Below are 21137 nucleotides of genomic sequence, written 5' to 3'. Positions count from 1 at the left end.
AATCTCAAATGACAAAGGCTGGATTGGCACTCAGTGGTTAAAGGCATTTGCTTGTAAGTCTATTGGCCCAAGTTTTTTTGTTTTTTTGTTTTTTGGTTCTTCAAGGTATGGTCTCACTCTAGCCCAGGCTGACCTGGAATTCATATGGAGTGTCAGGGTGGCCTCAAACTCACAGCAATCCTCCTACCTCTGCCTCCTGAGTGCTGGGACTAAAGGCATGCACCACCATGCCCAGCTGGCCCAAGTTTTTAATTAATTAATTTTAAACATATTTCGTATTGGTCATATTCCCATTGGGTTAAAGTCTTATGTTCCCTCTTCCCCACCCCCATTCCACTTAAAGCCCCTTTCCATGGGGTTATCAGTATTCACTGTAGGGTCATGAATGCAATAGTCAGTCTCTGTGAGGATAATGCCTCAGGATACTCCCCCTCACCCTGTGGTTCTTATAATCCTTCTACCCCCTCTTCCACAATGTCTCCTGAGCCTTGAAGGGTGTGTTATAAGTCTTCTTTAATGTAGAGCCCTTAGCAACCTCTGATTATCTGCTTTGATGAGTTCTGAGTCTCCAAAGCATCTACTGCCATTTACCTGGAGGAAGTTCTTAGGTTGGCAGTGAGACCAGCACTCATATTCAATCCACCACTTCCACGGGTTCTTGCTAGTAAATCCCAGTGCCAGAACTGTGTTACCCTCATGTGAGTGTTGGTCAGGGGCCGCCACATGAGGCACCCAAAACAATGCGGCTACCCCCATGTGAGTGTTGGTCAGGGGCTGCCACATGAAGCACCCAAAACAATGCAGGGCATTACTACCAGATTTAATGGTAAAACCTTATTGCTGAAGACACTACAGCTTGCAGTTGCAGGACATGAAGGAATCATGCTGGAACTGAGATGGAAGCCATCTCCCCACTGGCTAGCCCTCATAGTGCTGCAAAGTGCTATAGGAGCTGCTGGGAGATAATGGTAACCAATAACATTATCATGTAGGGATCCTACAAGCTACAAAATCAACCAGCCAAGCAAGATGTACATACCTGTGCAACAGTGGCACACAGGCTATGGGGGTAATAAGCTACTCTCTGATTGGATGCAAGACCCTCCTCTCAGTAGGAAGGAATTCATACCTAGTATTGATAGCCAAGTCAGAAGCTTATGGCTTAGAAGGTCATAAACCCTAGAGGGAAGCTTCCACTGTTCTTTGGCTAAAAAGACAGGGTATGCCCATTGGAAAGGCTTCTAAATATCTATGCTTATCCCTCCTGATCCATGCTGCTCTCACTCTTGGTTAGAGAATCTGCTCTTTACAAGTGTCAGCAAACACTGGTGAGACCCAGGTTCATCAATATAACAAGAAAAGAACGCTGACTGTCTAGCATGAGATGAGTTATCTCTATCACTGTCTACGAGGGCCCTAGTGAAAGTGTTCTCCTCAGGGCCTATATGAAGCCAGATGCAAAGTGGGGAATGTGTCTGTAATACTAATGCCTATAGCAATTGCAAGTTGAGCCAGGTCAATCTGGGAGCTTTGCACGCAGCAGAAACAATCAGGAAGACGCAGTCTCAAAGGAGAGGAGAAATACTCTGAGGAAGTATATACCACACACACACCCAAGTAAATAAACAGTTTTAAAAGGATGCACAGAGGGGATACATTTACATGTCAGAAAAGCATGTAAAAAGTGTATATATGTATGCTCTAGTTTGCATGTTACCAAGAAAGGAATTCCACACCAGAGAAACCAACATCTGGAGGATATTCAATAAATACAAAGGCCAGAAACAAACTAGGGAAGGTTATTTTTGCATATATGTGTGTGGTACAGGTGCACATATGCATGTTCATACATGTGTGTGCATGCACTTTGTTTGAACTGTAAAAAATGAAACTGCTTTATCTTGGAGTGTAAGTCTGATACTATGGAAAGAGGTGCTATGTATCTGAAGGCTTCTCTACTGCCTTTAGTGCCCATCTCCTTAGCAAGGACTACAAAGCTGTCAAAGCACAGAAAGGAAATATTTCAAATGTTTTTCATGTGGATCCCACAGCCTAAGGTTCTACTGTGTAAGTTGAGTTGGGTATAATTTCATCTTCTCTAGACAATACTTTCTAAACATTGTATTTCACTGGTCACATTCAATAAATATTCGTTAAGCACCTGGTGTGGTGTGGCAGGTTCTATTCAAGGCACTAGAGATACAACAGTGAATAAAATAGTGTTCTTGCCTTCCTAGAACTTAACAATCTTTTATTTATTTATTTATTTATTTATTTATTTATTTTTGTCTTTTTTCAAGGTAGGGTCTCACTCTAGCCCAGGTCGACCTGGCACTCACTCTGTAGTCCCAGGCTGGCCTTAAGCTCACAAGGATCCTCCTTCCTCTGCCTCCCAAGTGCTATGATTAAGAGCATGTGCCACTATGCCCTACTGAACTTAACATTCTTGTCAGATTGAGAATCAAATATGCAGACAGAGGTGGGAAGTACTGCAAAATAAACAAACAAATAAAGCACATTAAAAGGGACAAGTAACAGAAACAGTATCGGTATTTGTATAAGATGGATGTGGAAAGGTTCTTCATGTTGGTGACTTCTGATCAGACTTGAAGGAATAAGATACAAAACAGTGGGGATCTCAGAATGGGCTTCCTGGGTAGGTAACACTAGAGTGTCAGGGAGTCCACATTGTGAGTTATACAAAGAAGGAAGGAAAATTGGTTTTCTAGTGCAGTTTGGGGATTGGAATTCATGTAGTTTGCATGCCCTCCATGAAGTTTCTGGAAAGCTTCCACCACAGATGAGCGTTTTATGTTAAATTTTAAGTTTGACCACAAATATTTAAACTTCCCTGGATCACAAATACAGTATCTTCTCTGTGGTTTAGCTGGCACCAAGTACATTTTAACAAATCTCTCTCTATATGTCTGTCTATTATTTAAATTTCTTACAGAAGTGCCAAGGTCTCTGGTTGTGTTTTACCCCCTGTCCACTCCATACTGGCAGGTATGAACTTTGATTAGGGTTTATTTTGGGAAAAGGAGACATCTTTATTATTAAAGCTTAAGATCTCTGTTTTCTTTAATGTTTGTAGAGTATGTGTGTGCAGATGTATGCACCAAATGTGTGAGCTTACTTCTGTATACTTTCTTGAGGTGGGATCTTACCCTCAACCTGAGTACAACCATAATCTGTCACCATGCTCCAGCAATAGTGATAATGTTCCAGTTCTCCAGTTTCTATCACCCATGGCCCCAGCCTGGGGTTAGAGACCTGCATGGCCATGCCCAGCCTTTAAAAAAAAAAAACCCACATGGGCTCAGGGAGTAGAACTTGACCTTCTCTGGCTCAAGAGGCCCAGGCCCTCATGCTTAAGCAGTAAGGACTTTTTTCTTTTGGTTTTTCGAGGTAGGGTTTCACTCTAACCCAGGCTGACCTCAAACTCATGGGGTTCCTTCTACCTCTCCCTCTAGAGTGCTGGGATTAAAGGCGTGTGCCACCATGCCTGGCTAAATGTATCTCTTAAAAAATTATTTTTACATCTGGGTGTGGTGGCACACGCCTTTAATCCCAGCCCTTGGGAGGCAGAGGTAAGAAGATTGCCATGAGTTCGAGGCCACCCTGAGACGCCATAGTGAATTCCAGGTCAGCCTGGGCTAGAGTGAGACCCTACCTCGAAACCCCCCCTCCAAATATTTTTATTTGTGTGTGTATAGGTGTGCCAGGGTCTCTTGCCACTGTAAAGGAATGTCTGTCTAGCTTTAGGGGCTATATGTAGGTGGCTGGGGAGTTGAAACTGGGCTGGCAGGCTTTGTAAGCAAGTGATATTAAAAGCTGAGCCATCTCCCTAGCCCCTAAATATATCATATATTTGTTTGCATGGGTGTGTATAGGTGTGCCAGAGCCTCTTGCCACGGCAAATGAACACCAGATGCTTGTGCTACTTTTTGCATCTAGCTTAAATGGGTGGTTTGGGAATTAAACCTAGACTGGCAAATGTTGCAAACAAGCACTTTAAAATGCTGAGCCACTCTTCCCAGCCACTTTATATTTTTCAGGCAGGGTCTTCCTGTGTAGCTCAGACTGACCTAGAATGCACTCTAGGTCAAGCTGGCCTCAAGGTAATAGTAATTCTCCTAGCTCAGTCTTCTGAGTCCTGAGATTAAAGGTGTAGGGCATCATGCCCAGATTAAAAAAAAAAATTAAATTTTTACTTATCTATTGAGAAAGAGAGAAAACGAATGAATATGGGTGCACCAGGGCCTCCAGCCACTGTGAAATTCCAGACACATATACCACCATGTACATATGGCTTACATGGGTTCTGGAAGTCAACCCTGGGTCCTTAGGTTTTGCAGATAAGCAAGTACCTTAATTGCTAAGCCAGCTCTTCAGCATTATTTTTTTAAAATTCATGCCCAGATTAAAAATAGTTTTTTTGTTTTTTTCAAGGTAGGGTCTTACTTTAGCCCAGGCTGGCCTCAAATTCATGGTGATCCTCCTACCTCTGCCTCCCAAGTGCTGGGATTCAAGGTGTGGGACACCTCAACCAGCCTTAAAATTTTTGAGACAGGGTCTCACTCTGTAGCCTAGGCTGGCCTTGAAGTAGTGGTAATCTTCCAGCTTTGGCCTCCTGAATGCTATGACCACAGGTGTGAGCCACCAAAATAACTGAATATTCACATTAAAAAGCAACAAAGGGGCTGAAGAGATGGATTAGTGGTTAAGGCACATGCCTGCAAAGCCTAAGGACCCAGGTTTGATTTTCCAGGTCCCACGTAAACCAGATACACATGGTAGCACATGCATCTGTTCGTTTGCAGTGACTAGAGGCCCTGGTGTGCCCATTCTGTCTCTTTCTTCCTCTCTCTCTCTCTCTCTCTCTCTCTCTCTCTCTGCATCCATCTGTTTCTAATAAATAAATAATAAATAAATCTTAAAAAAAAAAAAAGCAACAAGCCAGGCATGATTGTGCACACCTTTAACTCCAGCACTCAGGAGGCAGAGGTAGGAGGATTGCCATGAGTTCAAGACCACCCTGAGACTACATAGTAAATTTCAGGTCAGCCTGGGCTAGAGGGAGACCCTACCTCAAAACAACAAAAAACAAAAAACAAAAAACAAACAAACAAAAGCAACAAAGAGCCAGGCATGGTGTATCTTGAGGCTACCTACCTGGAAAAACCAAAAATAAATAAACAAATAAATAAATAGTAACAAAAGTCAGGAGAGATGGCTTAATAGTTAAGGTGCTTACCTGTGAAGCCAAAGTCGAACATGGGTCCATGGGTCCTTAAGCTTCACAGGCAAGTGCTGTAACCAGCTAAGCCATCTCTCTAGCCCTGCAAATATCACACTAAAAAAAAAAAAAAAAAAAAAAAAATGCAAGCCTTAAGTTGGGCTAGCCAGGTCAAATGAACCAACGGGTACAATAGTGTCATGTCTGTTATGGGGGATATCAACAGCTCTCTAATTAAACTGGAAGCTTGCTCCTTAGGGGGGGAATACATGCCTGATACTGAAAACCTATGACTGGGAAGTGGTGAGCCCTATGGGTATAATGCCTGCAGGTGTCTGGCTAAATACATATATTATGCTCACCAAACTTCCCGGTAAGCACTTTTCTTAATATTCACACCCATATAATAATGCCACTCTTATTTTTGGTTAGAGAAGGTTCTGTTTTCAGATGGTGGTGAGCTTTGGGATGACTCAAAAGGCAACATAGTGTTAAGAAGAAGAGACAGAGGAGTGATTAGCACTGAAACTTCTCTATCATACCTTCCAAGGCTCAGGGTCCATTGTGGAAGAGGTGGTGGGAAGAATGAAAGAGGCAAAGGAAGGGTAAGACTCATTACAATGCACTCTTCCAGACACAAAATGGCCTGGATATCCAGGACCTTGCAGTGCCTGGCACTACCTACATAGGACCATCATAATAGGAAGAAAAGATGACATCAAAATAAAAGAGAGACTGACTGAGAGGGGGAGAGCATATGATAGAGAGTGTAGTTGTGAAAGGGAAAGTGGGGAGAGGGAATTATTATGGTTTATTGTCTAGAATTATGGAAGTTGTCAATAAAAAATTCTCAATTATTTACTTGAGAGAAAGAGGAAGAGGGCTGGAGAGATGGCATAGCAGTTAAGGCGCTTATCTGTGAAGCCTAAGGACCCAGGTTCGATTCCCTAGTATCCACGTAAGCCAGATGCATAAGGTGGCACATGCATCTGAAGTTCATGTACAGTGGCTGAAGGTCCTGGCACATCCATTCTTTATTTCTCTGAAATACATAAATAAAAATTAAAAAAAAAAGAAGAGGAAGAGACAAAGAGTATATGAGTGCAACAAGACCACTTGCCATTGCAAACAAACTCCAGATACATGCACTACTTTGTGCATCTTGCTTTACATGGGCACTGAGGAATTGAACTCAGGCTAGCACGGTTTGTAAGCTAACACCCTGAACCACTGAGCCATCTCTTCCACTCCAAACTATCATTTTGATGAGACTGTCAACAGTCAGATGCTATACCAATTTTCAGCCAGAGATCTTTGTGGAATCTAAATTAGAGTCTGGAGATTGCCCAGTCTATGGTCTGCAATGCTGATGGCCACCACCCTCATGACATAACAAATGGCATCAACAGTGGTGCAATGGAATGCCCAACTCATTACATACAAGGGAAAATATTTCAATAAAGGATCATCTGATAACCATAAAAATAATGAAGAAAATGGAATAATTTTTTTTAAGTGTTAGGGATGGAACTCAGAGCCTTAAGCATTCTAGGCCAGGGCTCTACCACTGAGCTACATCCCTGAGGAATTAAGAAATTAATATTTTTTGTTTGCTTTTTCAAGGTATAGTCTCATTCGAGCCCAGGCTGACCAGGAACTCACTCTTGACTGTTTTTCATAAATAAGTAAATAAATTAAATATATATATATTTTGGGTTTTCGAGATAGGGTCTCACCCTAGTCCAGGCTGACGTGGATGGAATTCACTGTGCTTTCTCAGGGTGGCCTTGAAGTCATGGTAATCCTCATACATCTGCATGCGCCACCATGCCCGGCTAAATTTTTTTTTTTAAAGAATGACTTTCATAATCCAGATTGTATATTTTTTACTTATTGGCAGTACTGGGGACTGAACCCAGGACCTCATGCTTGCTGGCCAAGGACCTACCTCTGAGCCATATCCCCAATCCTAGAGTAGCTTTCAATGTCTCAATCTCATTTCCCTTCCAGTGATTCTACAGGAATGACTCATGAAAAAGATGATCATGTTTGAGAAACTGAGGAATTCTCTACAAGATAAACTATAGATGGAATTAGAATGAGGAAAAATACAACTGGTAGTCAATCCTTTTCAGACATGTTAAGAATGCAGATAAGGGAAAAAAAAGTGCAAATAAGGCCTGAGCAGCAGCAACCCACTAATAATACCCTCACTTGGAACAACTAGATCAAGAGCCAAAGTGAGCTGCGATATAGTTAGATGGGTTTCATAATAGCTTTCAGAAGAAACTTCTCAGCTGCTAGTTACAATAAATGTAGGGAGTTCCATGAGGCAGAAGAAAGACAAAGCTAAGGTTGGCTTCTAACAAAGGCAAAATACACACACACAGAGAGAGAGAGAGAGAGAGGGAGGGAGGGAGGGAGAAAGAGGGAGGGAGAGAGAGGGAGGGAGAGAGAGGGAGGGAGAGAGAGAACAAGAAGTCAAGTTGAACTGGGCATGGTGGCATACACTTTTAATCCCAGCACTTGGGAAGCAAAGGTGGGAGGACACCATGAATTCAAGGCCACTCTGAGATGACATGGAAAATTCAGGTAGCCGAGGCTACAGCAACAGCTTTACCTTGAATCCCCCTCAACAAAGAATAGTAAGCTGAGAAACTCAGACTCTCTAACAGAGGCTTTCACTTTAGCTGCTTGTCATAGTTGTAGCTGACCCTGCTTTCCTACTTACTCTCCTATAACAGAGTTCACCTCTAATAGTGTAAGTCAAATATTCCTCTTTCCCTTTACATGCATCTAAAAATCTTAAGATCCATCTATTTTCATTTTATTTTATTTTATGTTTTTCTAGATAGGGTCTCACTCTAGCCTAGGCTGACCTGGAATTCACTATGTATTCTTAGGGTGGCCTCAAACTCACAGCGATCCTCCTACCTGTGCCTCCTGAGTGCTGGGATTAAAGGCGTGCACCACCTTCATGCCCAGCTGAACCATCTAAATTCTCAAATCAAATATAGACTGGTCACTAATCTCAGGCTGGAGAGATGGGTTAGCAGTTAAGGAGTTTGCCTGCAAAACCAAAGAATCCATGTTCAATTCCTCAGGACCCACATAAGCCAGATGTACAAGGTGGCGAATGCTTCTGGAGTTCATTTATACTGGCTGAAGGCCCTGACACGCCCATATTCTTCCTTCCCTCTCCCCTCCCTCCTTCCCTTCCTTCTTCCCTTCCTCCCTCCCTCCCCTCCTGCCTCTTTCTCTCTCAAAATAATTTTTAAAAATCTCAAAAAATACTAAATATAGCCAGGTGGGTAGCACATGCCTTTAATCCCAGCACTCAGGAGGCAGAGGTAGGAGGATCACCTTGAGTTCAAGGCCAGCTTGAGACTAGATAGTGAATTCCAGGTCAGACTAGGCTAGAGCAAGACCCTACCTCAAAAAAAAAAAAAAAATCTCAACACATGAAAAGGCATATAAGGGGATGGGGAAATGGCTCAGTGGTTAAAGGCACTCATTTGCAAAGCCTACAGGCTCAGGTTCAATTCCCCAGTGCCCACATAAAGCCACTTGCACAACATGGCGCATAGGTCTGTAGTTTGTTTGCAGTGGCAGTAGGCCTTTGCATGCTCATTCATTCTCTTTCTGTCCTTTAAGTAAATATATATAAAGCCAGGCAGGGTTAGAGATGGTTTAGCGCTTAAGGAGTTTGCCTGTGAAGTCTAAGGACTCAGATTTTACTTTTCAGATCCCACATTAGCCAGACACACAAACATGAGGCAAATGCGAGGGTGCATATGCCCACTTAGGTGGTTCAAGGGTCTGGAGTTTGATTTCAGTGGCTGAGACCCTGGTGTGCCAAATCTCTCTCTTTCTCCTACTCTCTCTAAAAATAAAAAACAAATAAATAAATTAAATTTTTAAAAAGCCAGAGCTAGGCGTGGTGATGCATGCCTTTAATCCCAGCATTTGGGAGGCAGAGGTAGGAGGATCCCCATGAGTTCAAGGCCACCCTGAGACTCCATAGTGAATTCCAAGTCAGCCTGGGCTAGAGTGAAACCCTAACTCAAAAAACCAAAACAAACAAACAAACAAAGCAAAAATAAATAAATAAAGCAACAGGCAGGTGGGCATGGTGGCACATGTCTTTAATCCTAGCACTCGTGAGGCAAAGGTAGTAGGATCACCATGAGCTCAAGGCCACCCTGAGACTACATAATGAATTCCAGGTCAGCCTGCACTAGTGTGAGATCTACCTCGAAAAACCAAAAAATAAAAAAGGCTGGGTATGTTAGCACATGCCTCTAATCCCAGCACTCAGGAGGCACAGGTAGGAGGATTGCTGTGAGTTCAAGGCTACCCTGAGACTACAGAGTGAATTCCAGGTCAGCCTAGACTAGTGTGAAACCCTACCTCTAAAAACCTCCTCCATATAGACCAGGTGACAGAAAGCTGGGAAAAGCATGCAGTCCAATGGGAGAGAGAGAAATCACCAGTGAAGATACTCAAAAGTGAACCTTAGATTTGGCCAGCCAGACCAAATGAACCAATGGGTGCAATAGTGGCACGTCTATCATGGTGGAAACCAACTGCCCTCTCATTGGACTGGAGGCCTGCTCCATGGGAGGGAATACAACCCTGATACTGAAAACCTACAACAGGGGTAGCCATGAGCCCTAGGGGTATAAGGTATGCTGCTGCCTGACTAAATGTATATACTATGCTCATCAAACTGCCCTGTAAATACTTCTCTTAATGTTCATACCCATATATTAATACTACTCTCACTTTTGGTTAGAGAAGCTTTTCTTTTCAGATGGCAGTGACCTTGGGATGACTCAGAAGGCACCATGGTGCTGAGAAGTGATAGAGGAGCGCTCAGCACTGAAGTATCTCTGCAAACGAACTCCAGACGCGTGCGCCCCCTTGTGCATCTGGCTAATGTGGGACCTGGGGAACCGAGCCTCGAGCTGGGGTCCTTAGGCTTCACAGGCAAGCGCTTAACCACTAAGCCATCTCTCCAGCTCCTGAAATATCTCTATCTCACCTTCCAAGGCTCAGGGTCCATTGTGGAAGAGGTGCTGGAAAGAATGTAAGAACCAAAGAAAGGGTAGGACACCTTACAATGTGCCCCTCCAGACATAAAATGGCGTGGATGTCCATGACCTCATAGTGCCTACAAAAGACCATCATAATAGGAGGAAAAGATGATGACATCAAAATAAAAGACAGACTGACTGAGAGGGGGAGGGATATAATGGAGAGTGGAGTCTTAAAGGGGAAAGTGGGGGGAGGGAGGGAATTACCATGGGATATTGTTTACAATCATGGAAGTTGTCAATAGAAAATAAATTAATTTAAAAAAAAAAGAAAAAGAAAGGGAGAGAGGAAGGCAGGCAGGCAGAGGTAGGAGGATCACCATGAGTTCAAGTCGAGACCACCCTGATACTACACAGTGAATTCTAGGTTAGACAGGAAAACAAACAAAAAAGATACACATACAATCAGTAAGCATCGTGAATATTAAAAAATAAGCAAAAGATTTTTAGGGTTGGAGAGATGGCTTAGTGGTTAAGGCACTTGCTTGCCAAGCCTAAGGACCTATATTCGACTCTCCAGATCCAATGTGAGATGCACAAAGGTGAGGCAAGCTCAAGGTTGCACATGCCTGCTAGGTGGCGCAAATGTCTGGCATTCAATCACAGTGGCTGAGGCCCTGGCATGCCAATTCTCCCTCTCTCTCTCTCTCTCTCTCTAAAAAAATATAAATTAATAAATTTATTTAAATATATTTACTTGTGAGCAGAGAGAACTATTGAGAGAGAATGGGTGCATCAAGACCCCTTGCCACTGCAAACCAACATACATGTGACATTTTGTGCATCTGGCTTTACATGGGTACTGGGGAATCAAATATAGGCTGGCTTTTGAAGCAAGGGACTCCAACTGCTCAGTATCTCCCCAGGCTAGAAACTTAATTTTATTTTATTTTTTGTTTTTATTTATTTATTTATTTATTTGAGAGCGACAGACACAGAGAGAAAGACAGATAGAGGGAGAGAGAAAGAATGGGCGCACCAGGGCTTCCAGCCTCTGCAAACGAACTCCAGACGCATGCGCCCCCTTGTGCATCTGGCTAACGTGGGACCTGGGGAGCTGAGCCTCAAACCGGGGTCCTTAGGCTTCATAGGCAAGCGCTTAACCGCTAAGCCATCTCTCCAGCCCATATTTTTTGGTTTTTCAAGGTAGGATCTTGCTCTAGCCCAGGCTGACTGGAATTCACTAGGTAGTCTCAGGGTGGCCTCGAATTCAAAGTGGTCCTCCTACCTCTGCCTCCCAAGTGCTAAGATTAAAGGCATGTGCCACCATGCCTGGCTTTGTTATTGTTTTTTGAGGTGAGGTCTTGCTCTAGCCCAGGCTGAATTAATTATGTAGTCTCAGGTTGGCCTGGAATTTACAGCAATCCTCCTACCTTGACCTCTTAAATTCTGGGATTAAAGGTGTGTGCCACCATGCCTGGCAGCTCAGAAACTTTTAAATTAATACTCGATAAGAACAGTAATAGGGACTGGAGACATGGCTGAGTACTTAAGGCACTTGTCTGAGATGCCTAAAGATCCAAGTTTGACTTCCTAGTACCTACATAAAATCAGATACCTAAGGTGAGGCATGTGTCTAGAGTATGTTTACAGTTGTTAGAGGTCCTGGCGTGTCCATTCTCTATCTCAAATAAATAAATAATAAAATAATATAAAAACCAGTAATGGTACAAGGGACAGATAGACCACTGCAGCCGAACAGTCTAGAAAGACAGACTCACCTATATATATATAATTATCTGAGGACTAGAGAGATGGTTTAACAGTTAGGGTGCTTTCCTGCGAAGCCAAAGGACTCAGGTTCGATTCCCTAGTAACCATGTAAGCCAGATACACAAGGAGGCACATACATCTGAAGTTCGTTTGCAATAGCTAGAAGGCCCTGGTGCACCCCTTCTCTCTCTGCCTGTCTCCTCTATATATATCTCTCTCTGCTTGCAAATAAATAAAATTTAATTAAAAATATATAATTATCTGATTTATAAGGGACCACTGTAGTTTAGTGTGGAAAAACTGGTCTTTTAATAAGTGGTGCTGAGTGAACTGAATAATGAAAAAAAAAAACCTGCCTGTCTCATAATTTTAATAACTAATAATATAACTTCTCTCTTTTTATATGTTTTTGAAGCAGGGTCACTACCTCAGGCTAAAGTGGAATTCACTCCCTAGCCCAGACTGGCCTTGAACTCACAGGGATCCTCCTACCTTAGCTTCCAGAGTGCTGGGATTATAGGTGTGCCACTATGCATTGCTTTGTTTGTTTTGTTTTGTTTTGTTTTTTTGTTTGATTTTTCTAGGTAGGGTCTCACTCTAGGCCAGGCTGACCTGGAATTCACTATGTAGTCTCAGGGTGGCCTCAAACTCACGGTGATTCTCCTACGTCTACCTCCTAAGTGCTGGAACTAAAGGTATGTGCCGCCATGCCTGGCTGTTTTTATTTGAGAAAGAAAGAGTGAGAGAATGGTTGCTCCAGGGCCTCCAGCCACTGCAATGAAGAATTCCAGATGCATGTGCCACTTTGTGTATCTGGCATTATGTGGGTACTAGGGAATCAAACCAGGGTCCTTAGACTTTGCAGGCAAACTTTTTAACTGGAGCCATTTCTCTAGCACCTTTTCTTTGTTGTGATTTTTGGAGGTAGGGTTTCACTCTAGTCTAGGCTGACCGGGAATTCGCTATGTATTTTCAGGTTGGCCTTGAACTCATGGTGATCCTCCTACCTATGCCTCCCGAGTGCTGGGATTAAAGGTGTGCACCACCAGTCTCGTTTACTGTTCTGTTTTTTAATGCTTCTTGAAGAATGAGCTGGGCATGGTGGTTCATGTCTTTAATCCCAGCACTTGGGAGGCACAGGTAGGACTGCCATGAGTTCTAGGTCACCCTGTGATTACATAATGAATTTTAGGTCAGCCTGGGCTAGAGCAAGACCCTACCTTGAAACCTTATCCCCCCAAAATTTCTTGAAGATATAAAATAATATATTCCCAATGTTGGAGGAAGTAATGTTTACTTTTTATTAAAAATGCATATTGCACATGTACATGTGTGTGTGTGTGAAGGCCAGAGGACAAACTTGTTTGTCATCCTTAGGAATGTCTTCCACCTTTTTTGAGATAGCATCTCTTACTGGTCTAGAGCTCACCGATTAGGCTTGACTGGATAGACAGTGAGAACCAAGGATCTTTTTGTCTCTACCTCCCCAGCACTGGGATTATAGGTGGTTGCCTCCACTCCCAGCATTTCCCTTAGGTTCTAGGGAGTGTATAGCAAGTACTGTACCAATGATCCTGAGGCAATTTTTCTTAAATGAGACACCAAAAGTAGTAGCTAGTTAGGTGCGGTGGTATGAGCCTGTAGTGTCAGCATGTAAGGACACTATAGTAGGAGGTGGCTTGAATCTAGAAGTCTGAGCCCAGCCTGAGTAACTCAACCAGATTTAGGCTTCCCAGTACCAGGGCTGGAGAGATGGTTAAGTGGTTAAGGCGCTTGCCTGAAAAGCCTAAGGACCCAAGGATTCCCCAGTCCTCATGTAAAGCCAGATGTACAAGGTGGTACATGCACCTGGAGTTTGTTTGCAAAGGCTAGAGGCCCTGGTGCACCCATTCTCTTTTTCTGCTGGGCATGGTGGTACAACCTTTAATCTCAGTACTCGGGAGACAGAGGTAGGAGGATTATTATGAGTTTGAGGCCAGTCTGAGACTACATAGTGAATTCCAAGCAAGACTCTCTCTTGAAAAACAAAAAATCAAACAAAAAGAAAAAAAAAAAAAGACAGATTACACCTTAATAAATAAGGTAAAAATCAGGAGGGGGGGGGCTTATAAATAATAGGGAGGGAGGGAGGCCTGTTTTTTAGTGTACTACTTACTATTTTACTTCAGATAGTATTATTAGTAGCTACTAGTAAATTGTCCAAGTTCCTGAAAATTAATTCCTTTCTTATGCTCCTGTAAGCAACCCTAAATAAATTTATCATGGTTATTTGGGTCACCAACAAAGACATGAAACACTCAGGAGGCAGAGGTAGGAGGATCACTGTGAGTGTGAGGCCACCCTGAGACTACATAGTGATTTCCAGGTCAGCCTGGGCTACAGTGAGACCCTACCTCAAAAAACCAAAAATAACAACAAAAAAGACATGAAAAAATGGAAAAAGGGGATCAGTGGGAGGAGGACTATGGGACAAGAGAGGGTAATATGGGTGACTATGATCAAAATACATAATATACAGGTGTGAAACTGTCAAAATGAAACCCAGTATTATGTATAATTGATATATGGTAATATAAAAAAGTAAAAATTATGGGCTGGAGAGATGGCTTAGTGGTTAAGCACTTGCCTGTGAAGCCTAAGGACCCTGTTTGAGGCTCAATTCCCCAGGACCCACATTAGCCAGATGTACAAGGGGGCATACGCATCTGGAGTTCGTTTGTAGTGGCTGGAGGCCCTGGCGCGCCCATTCTCTCTCTCTCTCTGTTGCTCTCAAATAAATAAATAAAAATAAACAGAAAAATTAAAAGAGTAAAAATTAGTATTTGCTTTGACAACACATATACTAAAATTGGAACAACACAGAGAAGATCAGCAAGGCCCCTCTACAAGGATGAGATGCAAATTTATGAAGTTTTGCATATTTTGAGGACCTTGAAATGGGCACAGTGGGTGGAATGGGGAATGGTATGGGAAGTGGCATGTCTGAGTCCTAGAATAGTGTTTTGCTGTTATTAATGAACTGTGACATGAAGCTTATGGCAGGGTTCCTCACCAATAACTTCACAGAAGTCAGGTGAAGAAAATGAAGAAAAGGCTAGCTGATGCTTAGATATATCACTATAACCATCAGTTGACAATATATAATGGTTTACTGCCAGCATTTGTCCACGCCTACAGATGATTATATGTATATACAAATATATAATATATTAATACATACTGTATATAAATACATACATTAGAAACATTTTTGAGGTAGGGTCTCGTTCTATCCCACACTGACCTCTGCATTCTCAGGGTGGCCTCGAATTCACAGTGATTCTCCTACCTTTGCCTCCCGAGTGCTGGGATTAAAGGCATGTGTCACCTCCCCCGGCTTTAATTTTATATTTTTGAATAAAAACACATTTGGCCAGGCATGGTGGTGTACGCCTTAATCCAAGCACTCAGAAGGCAGAGATTAAAAGGATTGCAGTGAATTTGAGGCTAGCCTGTAACTACATAGTGAATTCCAGGTCAGCCTGGGCTAGACCAAGACACTACCTCCAAAACTCAAAAAGAAAAAAAAAAACCCAAAAAACATTGGTACGTTCCTGATACTGGGTGAAAGAGTGGTATACCAATGTACTGTTTCCAACTTAAATCATTTCTACTAGAAGTTTGTTCAAGTCAGGATTTCAGTGCTTACCATCACCAGATAAGAAGTTCAGAAGCAGCCTTTCTATAGAGAGTTAGAATAATTGTGTACAAAAAAGTGGGCTATTCTTTCTCTCCCTCCTTCTCTCCTTGCAAACAAATAAATAATGTGGTTTTTTTTTTTTTTTTTTTTTTTTTTAATAGCCAGGCATGGTGACACATGCCTTTAATCCCAGCATTTGTAAGGCAGAGGTAGGAGGTAGGAGGAACGCTGTGAATTTGAAGCCACCCTGACACTACATAGTGAATTCCAGGTCAGCCTGGGCAGTGAGACCCTACTTCAAAAAAAAATTGTTCATAGGGGAAAGTGCGGGGGAGGGGGGGGAGGGAGGGAATTACCATGGGATTTTTTTAATAATCATGGAAAATGCTAATAAAAATTTTTAAAAAATTGTTTTTTAGAGCCGAGCATGGTAGTGCATGCCTTTAATCCCAGCACTCAGGAGGCAGAGGTAGGAGGATCGCTGTGAGTTCAAGGCCACCCTGAGAATACACAGTGAGTTCCAGGTCAGCCTGGACCCTACCTTGAAAAACAACAACAACAAAAAAAAAAGAAAACCAGAAAAAATCAAAACTAAATAAATAAACTAAACTAAAAAATTTTTTTAAGAAAGGGAGGTAGGCTAGCCAGGTATGGTGGCAGATGCTTCTAATCCCAGCACTAGGGAGGCAAAGGTAAAAGGATTACTATGAGTTCAAGGCCATCCTGAGACTACATAGTACGTTTCAGGTCAGCCTGGGCTAGAGACAGACCCTACCTCAAAAAAAAAAAAAAAAAAAAAATCAAAACAACAACAACAAAACCAAAAAACAGGAAGGCGGGGGAAGAGCTCTAGAGATGGCTTAGCGGTTAAGACACTTGCCTGGGAAGCCAGGTTCGATTCCCCAGTACCCATGTAAGCCAGATGTACACAGTGGCATATGGGTCTTGAGTTCTTTGCAGTGGCTAGAGGCCCTGGTGCACCCATTCATTCTCACTCTCTTTCTATCTAAAATAAGTAAAATAAAAAAGCAGGACTGGAGAGATGGCTCAGCAGTTAAGGCACTTCCCTGCAAAGCCTAATAACACCAGTTCAATTCCTCAGTACCCATGTAAAGCCAGATGCACAAAGTAGTACTTGCATCTAGAGCTAATCTGCAGTGGCTGGAGGCCCTGGTACGTCCATTCTCTCTCTCCCTCCCTCCCTCCTTCTTTGCAAATAAAATAAACAAATAAAGAAATAAATAATTTTTTTTTTAATTAAGCTGAGCTGGGCGTAATGGTGCACACCCTTAATCTGAGCACTCTGGAGGCAGAGATAGGAGGACTGCTGTGAGTCTGAGGCCACCCTGAACTGAGGCTACATAGTGAATTCCAAGTCAGCTTGGATTAGAGTGAAACTCTAACTTGAAAAAGGAAAAAAAAAAAAAAAAAAAAAAAGTTGTTAAGATGGACTCAGGAGACAGAGGAAGAGGATCACTGAATTTGAGGCCAGTCTGGTCTACATAATGAGTAGCAGCAGAAGGCATGGTAGCCCAATAATCTCAGCACTGGGGAGGCTGTGTGAGTCCAAGGCCAGCCTGGAGCTTGAGACTGAGTGCCAGGTCAGCCTGGGCTACATTGAGACCCTACCTCATAAAACAATGTGAGTAGGAGGTCACTCAGGGCTACGTGGCAAGATCCTGCCTCAAAAGAAAAAATTTTTTTCTGAGTTCTTATCATACACCCAACATGGCACTTGGCACCATGCCTAATTTGTATACATAAACATCGTAAAACTTCTAGAAGGGTATAGACCAAAATGATAATACTGGTCATTTCTTGGTGCAAGGCATACTTGTTTACTTCCTTTTACAAAATTTTTCTACAATATCATTTACTGAGCTATATTTTTATTTTCTCTTTCTTAAAGCCAATAAACACTACAATACAATGAAAATCAAGAAACAGTTCATGGGTAACAAGCTTTTACAAAATGAGCTGTTTCTTTTAGAGGCAAAAATAAATAAAATTTTGTTTCCAAAAGAGTAAAAAAAAAAAAAAAAAAAAAAAGTGGGCTGGAGAGATGGCTTAGCGGTTAAGCGCTTGCCTGTGAAGCCTAAGGACCCCGGTTCGAGGCTCGGTTCCCCAGGTCCCACGTTAGCCAGATGCACAAGGGGGCGCACGCGGCTGGAGTTCATTTGCAGAGGCTGGAAGCCCTGGCGCGCCCATTCTCTCTCTCCCTCTATCTGTCTTTCTCTCTGTGTCTGTCGCTCTCAAATAAATAAATAAATAAAAATTAAAAAAAAAAAGTTAAACTGGGCGTGGTAGTGCATGTCTTGAATTCCCGCACTTCCACTTTGTAGGCAGAGGTAGGATCACTGTGAGCTTGAGGCCAGGCTGAGACTACATAGTGAGTGTCAGGTTAGCCTAGGCTAGAATGAGACCCTACTTCAAAGAAAAAAAAAGAAAAGAAAAATTTAAATAATAGAGCCAGGTATGGAGACGCACACCTTTAATCCCAGTACTAGGGAGGCAGAAATAGCAGGATCACTGTAAGTTCGAGGCCACCCTGAGACTACAGAGTGAATTCCAGGTCAGCCTGAGCTAGAGTGAAACCCTACCTCAAAAAAATAAATTAGAGCAAAGAGGTAAACACCAGGGTGACTGCATTTCAATCTATATTAGGCAGTCAGTCACATAGAGAAAAGTGGGGAAAAGACAGAGGATGCAGTAGTAGTAAGCAGCAGTTAAATAAAACAGAAAGATGAACTAGTGAAATAAATGTCTTGGAGCTTTTCCTACAGTAGAAAAAAATGCATACAGATAAAAATAATGGGGAGGGAGGGGGAGAAAAGATAAAGGCTTCAGTCTGAGTGGCAGAATAGAAATTTCCTCCATGTGACTCCAAGCATGAGAAGAGTCAAGGAGATAGAGACTATATTCAGAGAAGAAAACCAGAATAAGACCACTGGGAACTATTAAGGTAACAGGACAACTAAAAAGGATGGAAAGAAAGAAAAGGTACTGCACAGAAAAGAAAGGAACAGTCTATAGGTCCAACTCTGATCAAGGTCATCTCAAGCCACAACCACAAGGTAAGTTAGGAAATGCTGGTGATAAGAGAATAGCAGTTCAAAATTGCAACAAAGCCCCACAGTTCTCACAAGCTTTATATCCAATATGGAGATTTGGTCTGCCAATTAATCCTACCTGGCCTCCAGAACTGTCACACAGCTGTATGTGGTTTGAGGCAGGACTGAGAGCACTCTTCTTGGGTCCAGTGGATAGTTCAATTTATGGAGCCTTCTCCCTTCCCGTAAGGTGGTTTACGGGTGAGTCTGAAAATACTGAGACCAGCAAAGTGTCTAGATCCCTTAGTTCTTCCCATCTAGTGCAGAACTCAGTGCTTTGTTTGCTAACCAAACTCTGACATACTCAGAGGGGTCTATGGAGTGAGTGGTAACCTGCCTGGCACACAACCCACAAAGCTCATTGGAGGCAGCTCACTGGGCTCTAGGTATGCAAAGGGAAGCTAAAGTGAAGGAGGTCCTAACTGCTGACAACATAACCTTGACTAGCCTGGTCCTCACCTCACATACAGCACTAACTAGTACGGTGAGAACATAGGAATGACCAGACTCCAGCCAAAACCAACTACACTTCAAAAAGCCAGTAATATTTCAGTATGAGAAGAAACTTCTCCAATTCTTTGTTCATTTCTTTTTTTCCCTTTCCCCTTTTCCCTCTCTCCATTCCTTCTTTTGTGGTTGGAATTGAATCCATGCTAAGCAAGTACTCTACCACTGAGCTAAATCTCCAACCCTTTTTTTCCTCCACTATTTATTTACTTATTTGGTTCTTTTAGGTAGGTTCTTGCTCTAGCTCAGACTGACCTGGAATTCACTATGTAGTCTCAGGGTGGCCTTGAACTCACTGTGATCCTTCTACCTCTGCCTACTGAGTGCTGGGATTAAAGGTGTGTGCCACCACAACCAGCCTTAAAAAAATTTTTTTTTGGTATATTTTTATTTATTTATTTGAAAACAATGGACAGAAAGAGAGAGAAAAAGGTAGAGAGAGAGAGGGAGAATGGGCACACACACCAGGGCCTCCAGCCACTGCAAACGAACTCCAGACTCATGTGCCCCCTTGTGCATGTGGCTAACTAACATGGGTCCTGAGAAATCGAGCCTCAAACTGGGATCCTTAGGCTTCACAAGCAAGTGTTTAACTGCTAAGCCATCTCTCCAGGCCCCTAAAAAATATTTTTATTTAATTAAATTATTTGAGAGTGACAGAAAGAGGCAGAGAGAGAGAGAATGGGTGGGACAGGACCTCTAGCACAGCAAAGAAACTCCAGAAACATGTGCCACCTTGTGTATCTGGCTATACATGGGTACTAGGGAATCAAACCTGGGTCTTTAGGCTTTGCAAGCAAGTGCTTTAACCACCAAGCCATCTCTCCAGCCCTTAAAAAATATATTTTAAAAATATTTTTTAATTTTTATTTACTTATTTATTAGAGACAGAAAGAGGAGGAGAGAAAGAGAGAATGGGCACGACAGGGCCTACAGCCACTGCAAACGAACTCCAGATGCATGTGCTACCATGTGCATCTGGCTTTCATGGGACCTGCAGAATCAAACCTGGGTCCTTAGGCTTTGCAGGCATGCACCTTAACCACCAAGCCATCTCTCCAGCCCTCAGGCTAGTCTTAAACTCAGCATTCTCCTCTCCCTCCCATGTTCTGGGGTTACAGGTATATGCCACCATTTCCAGCAATTAAAATATTTTTTAAGGGCCGGAAAGATGGCTTGGTGGTTAAGGCACATCATGCCTGCAAAGCCTAAGGACCTAGGTTCGATTCTCCAAGTCCCATGTAAGCCAGATGCACAAGGTTGCACATCCATCTGGAGTTCGTTTGCAGTGTCTAGAAGCCCTGGCACGCCCATTCCCACACTCTTTCCCCACCTCTCTCTCTGACTACAATAAATAAATAAAACTAAAAAAAAAAAAAAAAAAAAAAAAAAGACCAGCTTGAGGCTACATAGTAAATTCCAGGTCAGCCTTGATTAGAGTGAGACCCTACCTCAACCTTCCCCCACATAAAAAAGAAAGAAAGAAGGAAAAATGTGCCTCTATCCTGCCTCTTCACTAATACTGCCAGGCATTAGTTGTTAGGGGGATAAGTTAACAGGAAAACAGTGCTCATATGGTGGCTTTGCCACGTAAAAGTCTTTGGCAGTCTGCTTCATAACAATGACTCTCCTGCAATATTCCAAAGTCTCTCTAATAGCTAGAGATGAGCCGGGCGTGGTGGTGCACACCTTTAATCCCAACACTGGGGAGGCAGAGGTAGGAGGATCATGGTGAGTTTGAAACCACCCTGAGACTACATAGTGAATTCCAAGTCAGAATGGACTAGAGTGAA

At 42.7% G+C, this 21137-nt stretch overlaps 1 protein-coding gene and 1 non-coding gene across 4 annotated transcripts in view; one reads left to right on the top strand and one right to left on the bottom strand.

Annotated features, from left to right (window-relative positions):
• Positions 1-21137, bottom strand: part of Smg6 (SMG6 nonsense mediated mRNA decay factor) — a 304470-nt gene that overhangs the window by 63795 nt on the left and 219538 nt on the right. The gene's annotated exons all lie outside the window — the stretch shown is intronic.
• LOC123463757 lies at positions 14867-14973 on the top strand. Its single transcript, XR_006639144.1, has one exon. It is a non-coding gene; the product is annotated as a U6 spliceosomal RNA (small nuclear RNA).

Source organism: Jaculus jaculus, chromosome 9 (genome assembly GCF_020740685.1).
Source record: "Jaculus jaculus isolate mJacJac1 chromosome 9, mJacJac1.mat.Y.cur, whole genome shotgun sequence".
NCBI lineage: Eukaryota > Metazoa > Chordata > Mammalia > Rodentia > Dipodidae > Jaculus > Jaculus jaculus.
This window is presented reverse-complemented; position numbering and strand designations above follow the sequence as displayed.